The sequence below is a fragment of the Balaenoptera ricei genome, chromosome 10, assembly GCF_028023285.1.
Source record: "Balaenoptera ricei isolate mBalRic1 chromosome 10, mBalRic1.hap2, whole genome shotgun sequence".
Lineage (NCBI taxonomy): Eukaryota > Metazoa > Chordata > Mammalia > Artiodactyla > Balaenopteridae > Balaenoptera > Balaenoptera ricei.
The window spans coordinates 17327314-17346213 of NC_082648.1; positions in this window are offsets into that span (position 1 = coordinate 17327314).

The window sequence follows — 18900 nt, forward strand, 5'->3', positions numbered from 1 at the left end:
ACCCACATCAAGACATATCATAATTAAAATGGCAAAAGTTAAAGATAAAAAGAGTATTCTAAAGGTGACAAGAGAAAAACAGAGTCATATACAAGGGAATTCCCATAAGCTATCAGCCCATTTCTCTGTAGAAACATTGCAGGCCAGAAGGGAGTAACATGATATATTCAAAGTGCTAAAAGGGAAAAACCTGAAACGTAGGATACCCTACACAGTAAGATTATCATTTAGAATAGAAGGAGAGATAAAGGACTTCTCAGACAAGCAAAGATTAAAAGCGTTCATCAATACTAAACCTACCCTAAAAGACATATTAAGGGGTCTTCTCTAAGAGAAAAAGAAGAAAGAATCTATAGAAAAGGGAAAATCCCACTAGGAGAGCAAATATATTGTAAGGACTGAGGATCAACTACTTAAATAAGCCAGTATGAAGAGTAAGACAAAAAATTGTAAAACAATTGTAATTACAATAAACAATTAATGGATAAACATGAAGATGTAAAATATAACATCAAAAACACATTATGAGGTGGTGGGGACTAAAAACTGTAGATCTTTAGAATGTACTTGAACTTGACTACCAGTTTAAAACAAATAGATATAGTTATAGGTCAAAATATATGAACCCCATGGTAACCACAAATCAAAAACCTACAACAGATACACAAAAACTGGAAAGGAACAGAAGCATACAACTAAAGAAAATCATCAAACCACAAGAGAAGAAACAAAAAGAAGAAAAAATGAACAGAGAAGAACTACAAAAACAACTGGAAAACAAGTAATAACATGACAATAAGTACATAACTATCAATAATTACCTTAAATGTCAATGGACTAAAAGCTACAATCAAAAGACATAGGGTGGCTGATTGGATAAAACAAAACAAAATGAAAAACAAACAAACAAAAAAACAAGAACTATCTATACACTGCCGACAAGAGATTCACTTCAGAGCTAAAGATACACACTGAAAGTGAGGGTATGGAAAAGATATTCCATGCAAATGGAAATGACAAGAAAGTGGGAATAGCAATACTCATGTCAGACAAAATAGTCATTAAAAGAAAAGCTATAACAAAAGACAAAGAAGGGTATTATATAATGATAAAGAGATCAATACAAAAGAGGATATTACACTTGTTAACACACGTTCACCCAACACAGGAACACCTAAATATATGATGAAAATACTAACTTGGAGGGCCTTATGCTGAGTGAAATACGTCAGATAAAGAAAGACAAATGCTGTATGATATCACCTGTATGTGGAATCTAAAAAGTAGAACTAGTGAATATAGCAAAAAAGAAGCAGATTCACACATGTAGAGAACAAACTAGTAGTTACCAGTGTGAAAGTGGGGGTGGCAATATAGGAATGTGGGAGTGGGAGGTACAAATTATTGGGTGTAAGATAGGCTCAAGGATGTACTGTACAAAACAGGGACTACAACAAATATTTTTTGATAACTTTAAATAAAAAGTAACATTTAAAATTTCTATAAGAAAAAAGTTTTTAATTAAAAAATAAAAAATCATAAAGTTTAAAAATCACATGATCATCTCAACAGACGAAGAAACAGCATTTGACAAAATTCAGCACCCATTTATGATAAAAGCTCCCATCGAAGTGGGTATAGAGAGAACATATCTCAATAGACTAAAGGCCATTTATTACAAACCAACAGCTAACATCATACTGAACAGTGAAAAACTGAAAGTCTTTCCTCTAAAATTAGGAACCAGACAAGAATGCCCAGTCTTGCCATGTCTGTTTAACATAGATCTGTTTACCATAGTATTGGAAGTCCTATCACAACAATCAGACAAGAAAAAGAAATGCCATCCAAAATCGAATGGAAGTAGTAAAACTGTCACTTTTGGCATATGACATGATATTTTATATAGAAAACACTTAAATCTCCACCCCAAAACTATTAGAACTAAGAAATGAATTCAGTAAAGTTGCAGGATACAAGATGAATATACAGAAATCTGTTGCTTTTCTATACGCTAATAATGAACTATCAGAAAAAGTAAAAAAAAAAAAAAAAAAAAGCCCATTTAAAACTGCATCAAAATGAGTAAAATACCTAGAAATAAACTTAACCAAGGAAGTGAAAGACCTCTACTCTGAAAACTATAGAATACTGGCGAAGGAAATTGAAGATGATACAAAGAAATGGAAAGATATCCTGTGCTCTTGGCTTGGAAGAATTAATACTGTTAAAATTTCCATACTATCCAAAGCAACCTACAGATTTAATGCAATTCTATTTTAAAAAACAATGACATTTTTCACAAAACTAGAACAAATCATCCTAAAATTCATACGGAACCACAAAAGATCCCGATTTGCCAAAGCAATCTTGAGAAAAAAGAATAAAACTGGAGAGATCACCCTCCCAGACATCAAAATATACTACAGAGTTACAATCAAATTAGCACAGTACTACCACAAAAAAAGACACATAGATCAATGGAACAGAATAGAGAGCATAAAAATAAACCCACATGCCTAAGATTAATTAATCTATGACAAAGGAGGCAAGAATATACAACGGAGGGAAAACAGTCTCTTCAAAACCTCGTGCTGGGAAAACTGGACAGCTACATGTGAAAAAGTGAGATTAGAATATTTCCCCACACCATACAAAAAAATAAACTCAAGATGAATTAAAGACTTAACCATAAGAACAGAAACCATAATACTCCTAGAAGAGAACATAGGCAGAACACGCTTTGACATAAATTGTAGCAATCTTTTTTTGGATCTGTCTCCTTAGGCAACGGAAACAAAAGAAAAGAAAAAAAAGAAAAAGCAAGTGGGACTTAATTAAACTTAAAAACGTTTGTACAGCAAAGGAAACCATCAACAAAATGAAAAGACAACACCTACAGAATGGGAGAAACTATTTACAAGTGATATGGCTGACAAGGGGTTAATATCTGAAATGTATAAACAGCTCATACAACTCAATATCAAAAAAAAAACCCTCCAAACAACTCAATCAAAAAATAGGCAGAAGACCTGAATAGATATTTTCCCAAAGAAGACATACAGATGGCTAATAAGCACATGAAAAGATGCTCAATATCACTATTTATTAGAGAAATGCAAAACAACAATGTGATATCACCTCACACTGATCAGAATGGCTATCATCAAAAAGTTTACAAATAGAGATTGGAGACTAGATGGTGAAGTAGAAGGACCTTGAGCTCACTTCCTTTTACAAGCACACCAAAATCACAACTAACTGCTGAACAGTCATTGATAAAAAAAAAATGGAACCTACCAAAAAAGATATTCTACATCCAAAGGCATAAAGAAGAAACCACAATGAGACCGTGGCGGGGGGCGGGGGGCACACTCATGATATAATCAAATCCATCCCCCCTCCCCAGGTGGGTGACCCACAAACTGGAGAATTATTATTGGGTGAGCCAAAAAGTGTCTTTGGTTTTTTTAAGTAAAAATAAAAGACACATTTTTTATTTTCACCAAGACCTTTATTGAACAATGTATTCACCTTTTTGTTCCACTACCTTCTGCCATTTTTCAGGCAACTTCATAATTCCATCTTCCCAAAACTTTTTATCTTTTTGAGAAAAGAACTGTTCCAGGTGCCTTTTACAGTCTTCCAGGGAATTGAAATTTCTTCCATTAAGAGAATTTTGTGAAGACTGAAATAAATGGAAATCCAAGGATGCAATGTCTGGTGAACACAGTGGATGAATCAGCACTTCCCAGCCAAGCTGGAACAGTTTTTGCCTGGTCATCAAAGAAACATGCGGTCTTGCATTATCCTGATGGAAGATTGTGCATTTCCTGTTGACTATTTCTGGACGCTTTTTGTTAAGTACCACTTTCAGTTGGTCTAATTGGGACCAGTACTTGTTGGAATTAATTGTTTGGTTTTCCAGAAGTAGCTCATAATAGAGGACTCCCTTCCAATCCCACCATATACACAACATCAACTTCTTTGGATGAAGACTGGCCTTTGGTGTGGTTGGTCATGTTTCATTTTGCTTGCCGCATGATCTCTTCCATTCCCATTGTCGTACAGTATCCACTTTTCATAGCCCTTCACAATTTGGTTTAAAAACGGAGCATTTCATTATGTTTCAGTAGAGAATTGCATGCGGAAATATGATCAAGAAGGTTTTTTTGGCTTAACTTATGTGGAACCCAAACATAAAAGCGATTCATATAACCACACTGGTGTAAATGATTTTCAATACTTGATTTGGATATTTTTATTATATTGGCTATCTCCCACGTGGTATAATGTTGATCATTCTCAATTATTGTTTTGATTTGATCACTATCAACTTCAATTGGTCTACCAGATCATGGAGCAACATCCAGCAAGAAATCCCCGGCACGAAACTTCGCAAACCACTTTTGACAAGTTCGATCTTCTCCATACACTGCACATATCTTTTTGTGTGTTTCAGTTACGTTTTACCCTTCTTAAAATAATAAAGCATAGTATGCCAAAAATGTTGCTTTTTTTCTTCTATATTCAATATTAAAATGGCTACATAAAAATTCACCAATTTTGATAAGTCTTTTTTTAAATGCATGCTGGTATGACAGCTGTCACATACAATCTAAAAAAATTGTTTCAAATGAAGTTAAAGACAATTAAGTGCTACTAAATCCATCTTATGGAAAAGACTGAATGAACCTTTTGGCCTACACGATACATCCCAGAAGTTCTTCTACAGAGGTGAGAGTTCTGAGCCTTACATCAGGCTCTGTAGTCTGGGGGTCTGGCATCGGGAGGAGGTACTCCCAGAGCATTTGGCTTTGAAGGCCAGTGGGGCTTGATTGCAGGGACTCCACAGGACTCGGGGAAACAGAGACTCCACTCTTGGAGGGTGCACACAAGGTCTCACACACACTGAGACCTAGAGCAAAAGCAGTGACTTTACAGGAGCTGGGCCAGACCTACATGCTGGTCTTGGACAGTCTCTTGGGAAGGAGGGGGGCAGCTGTGACTCATCCTGGGGACATGGACACTGGTGGCAGAGGTATAGGGGAATGTTCATCTGCATGGACTCTCACTGGGGGCTGATATCTTGCTTGGGTCATTAGCACCAAGACTTGGCCCCACGCAACAGCCTGTAGGCTCCAGTGTTGAGAGGCCAAACAACCATCAGTGTGGGAACATAGTACAACCCATCAGCACACAAGCTGCCTAAAGACTTCTTGAACCCACGGCTGCCTCTAGACATGCCTCTTGACCCGGCCCTGCCCACCAGAGGGTCAAGACCCAGTTCCACACAATAGTGGGCAAACACAGGCCCCTCCCACCAGGAAGCTTGCGTATGGCTCTAGAACAGCCTTACCCACTAGGGCGGCAGAAACAGAAGCAAGAAAACTATGATCAAGCAGCCTGCAGAACTGAGTCTGCAAACACAGGTCAGAACCTACCCTGGGACCACCTGGTCCCTGGCCCTTGAGTGATGAGAGGGGAGTGTAATTCTGTGGTATATAGGACATCCCCTACAGAGGACCACTTCTCCAAGGTCGAGAAAATGACTAACCTACCACATACATAAAAATACAAATAGAAATTTAGACAACATGAAATGGCAGAGGGTTAAGTTCCAGAAAAGGAACAAGATAAAACCCCAGAAGAACAACTAAATGAAGTGGAGATAGGCAGTATTCCCAAGAAAGAGTTCAGAGAGTAATGAACATAAAGAGGATTCAAGAACTCTGGAAAACAATGGATGCACAGAGCGAGAAATTACAAGAAATCTTTAACAAAGAGTTAGAAAATATAAAGAACAACCAAACAGAGTTGAACAATACAATAACTGAAATGAAAAATACACTAGAAGGAATAAATAGCAGAATAAATGAGGCAAAAGAATGTATCAGTGAGCTGGAAGATGGGTTGGTGGAAATCACTAGTGCAGAACAGAAAAAAGAATGAAAAGAAATGTGGACAGTTTAAGAGACCTCTGGGACAACATCAAATACACTAACATTTGCATAATAGGGGTCCCAGAAGGAGAAGAGAGAGAAAAGGGCCTGAGAAAATATTTGAAGAGATAATAGCCCCAAATCTCCCTAACATGGGAAAGGGAAGAGTCACCCATATCAAGGAAGTGCAGAGTCCCATATAGGATTAACCCAAAGAGGAACATGTCAAGACAGAGAGTAATCAAGTTGACAAAAATTAAAGGTAAAGAGAAAATATTAAAAACAACAAGGGAAGAGCAACAAATAACATACAAGGGAACTCCCATAAGGCTATCTGCTGATTTTTCAGCAGAAACTCTGCAGGCCAGGAGGGAGTGGCACAATATATTTAAAGTGATGAAAAGGAAAAACCTACAACCAAGAATGCTCTGCCCAGCAAGGCATGCATTCAGATTTGATGGAGAAATCAAAAGCTTTACAGATAAGCAAAAGCTTAAAGATTTCAACCACCAAACCAGCTTTACAAAAAATGCTAAAGGAACTTCTCTAGGAGGAAAAGAAAAGGCCACAACTAGAAAAAAGAATATTACAAAATAGGAAAGCTCACCAGTAAAGGCAAACATACAGTAAAGGTAGGAAATCATCCACACAAAACTAATAAGAAGATTAAAAGACAAAAATAATGAAATCATCTGTATGCTCAATAAGCAGTTAAGGGATATGCAAAACAATTAGATGTAAAATATGATAGCAAAATCAGTTATTGTGAGAAGAGGAGAGTACTAATGCAAGATATTTAAAATGCATTTGAAATTAAAAGATCAGCAACTTCAAACAATAATGTGTGTGTAAACATATACATATACATATATATATGGACTGCTATACAAAAACCTCATGGTAACAGCAAACCAAAAATCTAAAATAGATATACACACAAAAAAGAAAAAGGAATACAAACACAACACGAAAGACAGTCATCAAATCACAAGAAATGAGAACAAAAGAGGAAAGGAAATAAAAGACCTACAGAAACAAATCCAAAACAATTTAAAAAATGGGAATAAAAACATACATATCGATAATAACCTTAAACAGATTAAATGCTCCAACCAAAAGACATAGATTGAATGGATAAACAAAAAAGTTCCTACTGTATAGGGAACTATAGTCAATATCCTGTGATAAAACATAATGGAAAAGAATATAAAAAATAATATATATATGTAACTGAATCACTTTGCTGTACAGCCAAAATTAACATAACACTGTAAATCAACTATACTTCAATTTTAAATTTTTTCTTAAATAAAATAAAATAAAAACCCCCCAAGGGAGAAAAAAAGACAGACTGGCTGAATGGATACAAAAACAAGACCCATATATATGCTGTGGACAAGGACTCACTTCATATCTAGGGACATGTACAGACTGAAAGTGAGGGGATGGAAAAAGGTATTCCATGCAAATGGAAATCAAAAGAAAACTGGAGTAGCAATACTCATAGGACACACAATATAGACTTTAAAATAAAGACTGTGACAAGAGACAAAGAAGGACACTATATAATGATCAAGAGCTCAATCCAAGAAGAAGATATAACAATTGTAAATATATACGTACCCAACACAGGAGCACTTCAATATATAAGGCAAACGTTAATAGACATAAAAGGAGAAATTGACAGTAACACAATAATAGTGGGGAACTTTAACACCTCACTTTTGTCAATGGACAGATCATTCAGACAGAAAATCAATAAGGAAACACAGGCCTTAGATGACCATTAGACCAGATGTACTTAATTGATATTTATAGAGCATTCAATCTGAAAGCAGCAGAATACACATTCTTTTCATGTGCATGTGGAACATTCTCTAGGATAGATTACATGCTGGGCTGCAAAGTAAGCCCTGGCAAATTTAAGAAAACTGAAGTTCTATCAAGCATCTTTTCCTTCCAGAATGCTATGAGGCTAGAAATCAACTGCAAGAAAAAAAACTGCAAAAAAAACGAATACGTGGAGGCTAAACAATATATGCTACTAAACAAAGGATCACTGAAGAAACCAAACAGGAATTAAAAAAAATACCTAGAGACAAATGAAAATGAAAACACAATGATCCAAAACCTATGGGATACAGCAAAAGCAGTTCTAAGAGGGAAGTTTATAGCAATACAAGATTGCCACAGGAAACAAAAAATCCAAATAAGCAACCTAGTCTTACACCTAAAGCAACTAGAGAAAGAAGAACAAACCAAACCCAAAGTCAGCAGAAGGAAATAAATCATAAAGATGAGAGTAGAAATAAATGAAATAGAGACTAATAAAATAATAGAAAAGATCAATGAAACTAAAAGCTTGTTCTTTGAAAAGATAAATGAAATTGATAAACTTTTAGCCAGATTCACCAAGAAAAAAACGGAGAGGGCCCAAAACACTAAATTCAGAAATGAAAAATGAGAATTTAAAACCAACACCAAAGAAATACAAAGGACCATAATACATAGACCATAAGACTACTACAAGCAAATATACACCAATAAAATGGACAACCTAGAAGAAATGGAAAATTCTTAGAAAGGTATAATCTCCCAAGACTGAACCAGGAAGAAACACAAAATGTAAACAGACCAATTACAAGCACTGAAATTGAATCTGTGATTTAAAAACTCCCAAAAAACAAAAGTCTAGGATCAGAAGGTTTATAGGTAAATTCTACCAAACATGTATAGAAGAGTAACACTTACTATTCTGAAACTACTCCAAAAAACTGCAAAGGAAGGAAAACTTCTGAACTCATTCTATGAGGCCACCATCACCCTGATACCAAAACCATACAAAAAATACCACAAAAAAAGAAAATTACAGGCCAATATCACTGATGAAGTAGATGCAAAATTCCTCAAAAAAATACTAGCAAACCAAATCCAACAATACATTAAACAGATCATATGCCATGATCAAGTGGGATCATATGCCATGATAATATGCAAGGATTCTTCAATATCTGCAGATCAATCAATGTGATACACCACATTAACAAACTGAAGAATAAAAACCATATGATCATCTCAATGGATGAAGAAAAAGCGTTTCAAAAAATCAATATCCATTTATGATAAAACTCTTCAGAAAGTTGGCATAGAGGGAACATACCTCAAAAGGCCATAAATGACAAACACACAGCCAACATCATACTCAACAGAGTAAAGCTGAAAGCATTTACTCTAAGATCAGGAACAAGACAGGGATGTCCACTCTCACCACTTTTATTCAACACTGTTTTGCAAGTCCTAGCCATAGCAATCACAGAAGAAGAAAGAAAAGTAATAGACATTGGAAAAGAACAAGTAAAACAGTCACCATTTGCAGATGACATAATACTCTACATAGAAAATCCTAAAGTCACCACAAGAAAACTACTAAAGCTCATCAATGAATTTGGTAAATTTGCAGGATACAAAATTAATGCCCAGAAATCTCTTGCATTCCTATACACTAACAACAAAAGATCAGAAAGAGAAATTGAGGAAACAATCCCATTTACCATCAAAATAAAAAGAATAAAATAACTAGGAATAAGCCTACCTAAGGAGGCAAAAGACCTGTACTCTGTAAACTGTAAGACACTGATGAAAGAAATTGAAGATGAAAAACAAATGCTTGAGAGGGTTTGGAGAAAAGGGAACCTTCCTACACTGTTGGTGGGAGTGTAAATTGGGGAAGCCACTATGGAAAACAGTATGTATGTCTCAAAAAACTAAAAATAGAGTTAGCATATGATACAGCAATCCCACTCCTGGGCATATATCCAGACAAAATTATAATTTGAAAAGATACATGTACCCTTATGTTCATAGCAACACTATTTACAATAGCCAAGACATGGAAACAACCTAAATGTCCATCGACATGAATGGATAAAAATGTGGTACATATATACAGTGGAATACTACTCAGCCATAAAAAAGAACAAAATAATGACATTTGCAGCAGCATGGATGGACCCAGAGATTATCATACTAAGTGAAGTAAGTCAGAAAGAGAAAGACAAATACCATATAATATCACTTACATGTGGAATCTAAAATATGACACAAATGCACTTATCTATGAAACCGACTCACAGACATAGAGAACAGACGTGTGGTTGCCAAAGGGAGGGGGGGACATGGGGGAGGGATGGAATGGGAGTTTGGGATTTGCAGATATAATCTATTATGCATAGAATGGATAAACAACAAAATCCTATATAGATCCTGTGTGTATAGCAATATCCTGTGATAAACCATAATGGAAAAGAATGTGAAAAAGAATATATATATATAAAACTGAATCATTTTGCTGTACAGCAGAAATTTTTTTGTTGTTAGAATTAATATAATGATTGTTTATATGCCCATACAGTACCTGATACCTAGGTAAGCACTTGATGAATTTTAAATCTCTTCTCTCTTAGGGTTTCCAAAGGGGAAGGGAGCAGGGAGGGATAAATTCAGAGTTTGGGATTAACAGATACACACTACTACATATTAATATAAAATAGATAAACAACAGGATTTACTGTATAACACAGGGAACTATATTCAATATCTTATAATAACCTATAATGGAAAAGAATCTGAAAAAGAATATATATGTGTATACAAATAACTGACTCACTCTGCTGTACACCTGAAACCAATACAACACTGTAAGTCAACTGTACCCCAACGAAAAATGTCTTCTCTTTTTAAGTGGCAGTATGTGGTAATTACAGAAAGTGCTTAAGAAGGGAAAGGTTTGTGTGTAATGAAGTAGTGAGAAAAGATTTTGCAAAGATATGGGACTTTAAGAAGGGAAAGATGAGCTCAATATCAATGCACTTTTAAAATAGATCTTTAAAATAAGTGAGGACCCCAGTTGCTAGATATTGACACTCTCTCAATGTGTCAATGTAGCTTTGTGAAGGAAAAAGGCAGGTCTGGAGAGTGTAGTGTAGAGCCTAAAAGCCTGTGCTTTGAATCTACAGATTCATTTCAATTCCTACCAAATTACCAATGGTATTTTTTACAAAACTAGAACAAAAAATTTTAAATTTGTATGGAAACACAAAAGACCCCGAAGAGCCAAAGCAATCTTGATAAAAAGAAAAATGGAGCTGGAGGAATCAGGCGCCCTGACTTCAGACTATACTACAAAGCTACAGTCATCAGAACAGTATGGTACTGGCACAAAAACAGACATATAGATCAATGGAACAGGATAGGAAGTCCAGAAGTAAACTCATGCACCTATGGTCAATTAATCTATGATGAAGGAGACAAGAATATACAATGGAGAAAAGATAGTCTCTTCAACAGGTGGTGCTGGAAAACTGGACAGCTACATATAAAAGAATAAAGTTAGAACATTCTCTAAGATGATACACAAAAATAAACTCAAAATAGAATAAAGACTTAAGTGTAAGACCAGATACTATAAAACTCCTAGAGGAAAACAGGCAGAACACTCTTTGACATAAATCACAGCAATATCTTTTTGGATCCATCTTCTAGAGTAATGTCAATAAAAACAAAAATAAACAAATGGCACCTAATTAAACTTAAAATCTTTTGCACAGCAAAGGAAACCATAAACAAAATGAAAAGGCAACCCATAGAATGGGAGAAAATATTTGCAAACAATGAGACCAACGAGAGATTAATTTCCAAAATGTACAAAGAGCTCATACAGCTCAATATCAAAAAAACCAAACAACCCAATCAAAAAATGTGTAGAAGATGTAAACAGTCTCCAAAGAACACATACAGATGGACAACAGACACATGAAAGAATGCTCAACATCACTAATTATTAGAGAAATGCAATCAAGACTACAATGAGGTATCACCTCATACCAGTCAGAATGGTCATCTCCAAAAAGTCTACAAATAACAAATGCTGGAGAGGGTGTGGAGAAAAAGGAACCCTCCTACATCCTTGGTGGGAATGTAAATTCGTATAGCCACTGTGGAGAACAGTATGCGGGTTCCTTAAAAAACTAAAAATGGAGTTACCATATGATCCAGTGATCCCACTCCTGGGCATATATCCAGACAAAACTATAATTAGAGAAGATACGTGCACCCCTATGTTCATAGCAGCACTATTTACAATAGCCAAGACATGGAAACAACCTAAATGTCCATCAACAGATGAATGGATAAAGATGTAGTACATATGTACAATGGAATACTACTCAGCCATAAAAAAAAGAACAAAATAATGTCATTTGCAGCAACATGGGGGGACCTAGAGATTATACTAAGTGAAGTCAGACAGAGAAAGACAAATATTATATGATATCACTTATATGTGGAATCTAAAAAATAGTCCAAGTAAACTTACTTACAAAATGAAACAGACACACAGGCATAGGAAACAAACTTATGGTTACCAAAGGGGGAAGGGGGGAGGGATAAACTGGGAATATGGGATTAATAGATACACACTATCGTATATAAAATAGATAAACAATAAGGATTTACTGTACAGCACAGGGAACTATATTCAATATATTTTAATAAACTATAATGGAAAGAATCCAAAAAGTATGTGTCTGTGTATATGTATATATATATATCTATATATCTATATATATATAGATATATATATATACACACACACACATATAGTTATAGTTATTTGGTTATATATATAACCAAATAACTATACGTAAAACCAAATAACTATGCTTCAATAAAAATAAATAAATAAATAAGGTGATTGTGTGATCCTTACCTCAGATAAGGAAGCAAATGAGAATGAGTGCTATGGGTTGAATTGTATCCCCCCAAAAGCATATACTGAAATCCTAGGCCCCTGTATCAATGGATGTGCCCTTATTTGGAACCAAAGACTTTGCAGTTGTAATCAAGTTAAGATGAGGTTCTTACAGTAGACCCTAATTCAATATGACTGGTTTCCTTTTAAAAACAGGAGAAGACAGAGACACACAAGGAGAAGATGACCATGTGGCAATGGAGGCAGAGACTGAAGTGATGAACCTATAAGCCAAGGAATGCCAACAATTGGCAGCAAACGCCAGAAGACAGAATAGCCAAGGAAGGATTCTCTGCAGGTTTCAGAGAGAGCACGGCTCTGCCCACACTTTGATTTTGGACTTCTCCCCTCCAGAACTGAGATAATAAAATTCTGTTGTTTTAAGCCAGCCAGTTTGTGGTACTTTGTTACACAACCCTAGAAAACTCATTCATTCATGGTTAACTCATTTACGGTTGATTTTACACCACAGTGGCAGAGTTGAGTGACTGTGACAGATATTGGCCTTCAAAACCTAAGCTATTTATTATTTGACCTTTTACGGGAAGTTTGCTGAACCCTGGTCTATAGTATGAAAGTAGGATATAATCCACTGCAAGGCTGTTTATGAGAAACTCTGAATATCATGTATAAAATAAGTATGATGTGCATTCAAAATAGAAACATGAGCCGTGGACTGAAGAGGTCAGAAAAGGAATCATGATAGAGAGTGAATTTGAGCAAGTTAGGAACAGACCAAATTACACTCTCGGGGTAAAATTGCATTTCGTGTTGAGAAAAAGTAGGCCTTTTGTGCTTTTTGGCTGGTAAACAGTGTCTCCCCTTCAATGCACCAATGGCCACCTGTCAGACACATTGAAAAGTCTAGACCTGTTATGATGTTTGCTCACTATTTCTGATGGCAAAGGTTGGCTGTTGGCTAAAATAAAGTATTTGGTCTTTTAGACTCCAGATACACAGTTGCTTCACTAAAAGATTTCTTATTTCTTTATTTTCCTTATATCTTTCTTTTTTCTTTTATAGTAAAATGTCTTATAATAATATTTGACTATTAATTAATGATCCTGACCATTATGTGAATTGAAATTATATGTGTAATGATGATAACTTTGTCATTTAGTACTTTGTTATTTGAAATGTATGTTTGAGTACATAATATAATTCTTAAACCACCTTGTGAATGTTTTTGTTTTTTTTTTTAATAAAAATTCTGCTCACCAAGGAAGAAGTTGAGATTGTAAAGTGACCAGGCCATAGTCACAGCCATGTAAGAAAATGGTGGACCTTGGATGATTCTGGAAGCAAATTCATTTATTAGTATAAACCACATGCAAGCTAGTACTGCTCAAAATCCTCTCAAATGGTAGTCTCGAAAAAAGAATTTAATTGAATTGTAGAATGTCTTAGTGCAAGGAGTTCTCTTTTCTTAGAATTTATGTAGAATGAACAACTGAATGCCAAAATTTCAATGTTTTTCTTTCTTTTTCTACTTTTAAGATTCACAGAAATTGTGGGTGTGAGCAACTGATCATGTCTCTTTGAGAATTAACCATTTCTGGAAAGAACTCTGCAGAGCCTTGGTCCTCACCAGATCTGTGGTCCCGGCAGATTCTAGAAAGAATCCCAACGGGAAAAGAAACCATACAGAGATTTTAGTCCATGAGCTTTTTTTTTTTTTTTTTTTTTTTTTTAAAGAATTCCAGTGATGTCCTCAAGGAGCGGCTGGCTTAAAAACTTCTTGGAAGGAGAAGGAGAGATCTTTGTTACAAACTTCCGTCCCTCCTCCTGCTTCTGTTCCCTTACCCTCTGCCCCCTGCAGAGTTGTGTTTTCTGGGAATCAGCAAGTAAGATCACAAGTGGTCTTTTCTTTCTTCACTCTCTCCCATAAAGAAAGCTTTATCACGTGCGGCCTTAAACTTGCAGCAAATTGCAAAGAAATGGCTCAAAGGCATCAGCTCTTTCTGTGCCCTGGGAGCTGAGATGCACGTCAGTGGCTTTGCCAGCGTGGCCTGTTCCCTGCAGACTGCCAGAGAAAAGAGGCCAGGAGGAAAGAGAAAACAGAAGAGATTGGCCACGGGTGAGACCATGCCCTACATCTTTTCTTTCCGCTGATCTGCTCTGTGTCCAACCAGGCTCTCCCCACCTGACAAAACTGCTCAAAGCTGCTGTAGGATCCACCTGCTTCCTCTTTCAGTCTGTGGAGTGTGGTCCAGCCTCTTGCTGGGCACACTGAGAGGAACTGGCTGCGTGATCTCCACCTCCAGGTAAGATCTGGTTCTCTGCTTTCGTATTTTGTGATGATCACATCAGAGTCTCACAGGAGAGAAGTCAAAGAACCCTTATGTTCTGCACTGCACGTGTCTTATCCATAACACTTCTCATGAAACTTGTAGGGGCCCTTGTAAGGATGGTGGAAATGGGAGAGGATACTGGTTAAAGAAGTCAGATAAACTCAGATCTGGGTTCAAATTGTGATTCTGATGCTTGTTTGATGGGTTGTTTTGGACAAGTCACTTAACTGCTCTGAGTCATATGATTGTCTATAAAATGAGAATTATAATGCCAACCTTGTTGAGTTGTTTTAAGGATTAGCACAAAGTATATAAATCACCTGGTACATAAACAGTACTTACTAAATCTGCATCTGACACAATTACTTGCAGTGAGGCAATCAGCTTCCTACCAACACATACTCCTTAGAAAGGACCATGAGGTTATTTTCCCTCCTGAAGGGAGAGATCCTGGGATCCACAAGACAAGCTAGTGCAGAGGTTTTCCTCATGTGAGATGACCAAGACAAGACAGTGATGGGAGTCGCTGCCTTTCTGACTTTGTCTTTGGGGTCCGTGGAGGCTGAGTGCTGGATGGAGTCTGTTACAGGATCAGGGCATGGAGGTCATGCTATTTGCACGATCCAACGACAACCTTCCTAGTGCACCTGTACTCTTTAAAGACTGGAGGACTGCCTTCCAAACCCCTGTGAACAGAGAATTCCATTTTTTGGAACTGAAGTGAAGAGAAACTGGCTGATTTTTCTCTGGCCTCCAGAGTAAGTAAAACTCCAACGCAGGGTGTTGGAGGAAAACTTTGTGGAAATCTGTTCAAGTGCTGGGAGAACAAGTAAGGATTTGACAAATGCAAATCCTGCTAAATAACTGCGTTCACTCTACTTCTGCAATTGTTAATGGGGTGGGGGGGGGGAGAGAGAGAGCGTCCGCAAGCCCGGAGGCTCTCTCCATTCACGTCACTGAGCGTCGCCTTTCCCCTTCTTTTCACAGATGGATGAATAGCTCAGTGCTCAAAAACGTAGCCTAGCCTCCTTGAAACATACTATACTTGAGAGGATATGCAAATTAGCCATCAAGATGAAACTGTATTTTCAGTAAAACAATGTAGTGTCAGTATTTTAATCTGGATGTTATTTTGCCCTAACACAACATCAGCTAGGTGTTCTCTTGTTTTTATTATCACTTCTGGATTCGAGTTAGAGTGATTTTTGTGACAATACCTGTAAATATAAGAAGACATTGTGTTTTGATGTCCCAAGCTTTTAATATTATTTTCAACATTTTTTTCCCTCTTTAGCATTAGTATTCTAGATATGACCCTTTGAATTTTTAAAGATATTTTTAGTATAACTGATACTGTATTTTTTTAATAGTGTTGCATTTATTAAAGAACACTCATCAATATACACATATTTTTATTTTCTTTTTCAATTCAGAGAGGGTCCTTAAGGTACTCTGGATTATCTTAATCCATTCTTCCTACTGCAGCCAAAGAGAGATTTTTTTTTTAAAAACCTATTTATTTTACTTAATTTTTAAAAACATCTTTATTGGAGTATAATTGCTTTACAATGGTGTGTTAGTTTCTGCTGTATAACAAAGTGAATCAGCTATATGTATATATATATATCTCTCCATATCCACTTCCTCTTGCATCTCCCTCCCACCCTCCCTATCCCACCCCTCTAGGTGGTCACAAAGCCCTGAGCTGATCTCCCTGTACTATGTGGCTACTTCCCACTAGCTATCTATTTTACATTTGGTAGTGTATATATGTCCATGCCACTCTCTCACTTCGTCCCAGCTTACCTAACCCCCTCCTCCTGTCCTCAAGTCCATTCTCTACATCTGCGAATTTGTTCCTGCCCTGCCCCTAGGTTCTTCAGAACAATTTTTTTTTTTTTTTTTAGATTCCATATATATGAGTTAGCATACGGTATTTGTTTTTCTTTTTCTGACTTACTTCACTCTGTATGACAGTCTCCAGGTCCATCCTCCTTGCTACAAATGACTCAATTTCATTTCTTTTTATGGCTGAGTAATATTCCAATGTATATATGTGCCACATCTTCTTTATCCATTTATCTGTTGATGGACACTTAGGCTGCTTCCATGTCCTGGCTACTGTAAATAGAGCTGCAGTGAACACTGTGGTACATGACTCTTTTGGAATTACGGTTTTCTCAGGGTATATGCCCAGTAGTGGGATTACTGGGTCATATGGTAGTTCTATTTTTAGTTTTTTAAGGATCCTCCATACTGTTCTCCATAGTGGCTGTATCAATTTACATTCCCACCAACAGTGCAAGAGGGTTCTCTTTTCTCCACACCCTCTCCAACATTTATGGTTTGTAGATTTTTTGATGATGGCCATTCTGACTGGTGTGAGGTGATACCTCATTGTAGTTTTGATTTGCATTTCTCTAATGATTAGTGATGTTGAGCAACCTTTCATGTGTTTGTTGGCAATCCGTATATCTTCTTTGGAGAAATGTCTGTTTAGGTCTTCTGCTCAGCTTTGGATTGGGTTTTTTGTTTTTTTGAGATTGAGCTGCAGGAGCTGCTTGTATATTTTGGAGATTAATCCTTTGTCAGTTGCTTCATTTGTAAATATTTTCTCCCATTCTGAGGGTGGTCTTTTCATCTTGTTTATGGTTTCCTTTGCTCTGCGGAAGCTTTTAAGTTTCATTAGGTCCCATTTGCTTATTTTTGTTTTTATTTCCATTTTTCAAGGAGGTGGGTCAAAAAGGATCTTGCTGTGATTTATGTCATAGAGTGTTCTGCCTACGTTTTCCTCTAAGAGTTTTATAGTGTCTGGCCTTACATTTAGGTGTTTAATCCATTTTGAGTTTTTGTGTATGGTGTTAGGGAGTGTTCTAATTTCATTCTTTTACATGTAGTTGCCCATTTTTCATAGCACCACTTATTGAAGAGGCTGTCTTTTCTCCATTGTATGTTCTTGCCTCCTTTATCAAAGATAAGATGGCCGTATGTGCATGGTTTATCTCTGGGCTTTCTATCCTGTTCCATTGATTTATATTTCTGTTTCTGTGCCAGTACCATACTCTCTTGATTACAGTAACTTTGTAGTATAGTCTGAAGTCAGGGAGCCTGATTCCACCAGCTCCGTTTTTCTTCCTCAAGATTGCTTTGGCTATTCGGGGTCTTTTGTGTTTCCATAAAAATTGTGAAATGTTTTGTTCTAGTTCTGTGAAAAATGCCATTGGTAGTTTGATAGGGATTGCATTGAATCTGTAGATTGCTTTGGGTAGTACAGTCATTTTCACAATGTTGATTCTTCCACTCCACGAAAATGGTATATCTCTCCATTTGTTTGTATCATCTTTAATTTCTTTCATCAGTGTCTTATAGTTTTCTGCATACAGGTATTTTCTCTCCTTAGGTGGGTTTATCCCTAGGTATTTTATTCTTTTTGTTGCAATGGTAAATGGGAGTGTTTCCTTAATTTCTCTTTCAGATTGTTCATCATTAGTATACAGGAATGCAAGAGATTTCTGTGCATTAATTTTGTATCCTGCTACTTTACCAAATTCATTGATTAGTCCTAGTAGTTTTCTGGTAGCATCCTTAGGATTCTCTATGTATAGCATCATGTCATCTGCAAACAGTGACAGCTTTACTTCTTCTTTTCCAGTGTGGACTCCTTTTATTTCTTTTTCTTCTTTGATTGCTGTGGCTAAAACTTCCAAAACTATGTTGAATAATAGTGGTGAGAGTGAGCAACCTTGTCTTATTCCTGAACTTAGTGGAAATGGTTTCAGTTTTTCACCACTGAGAATGATGTTGGCTGTGGGTTTGTCATATATGGCCTTTATTATGTTGAGGAAAGTTCCCTCTATGC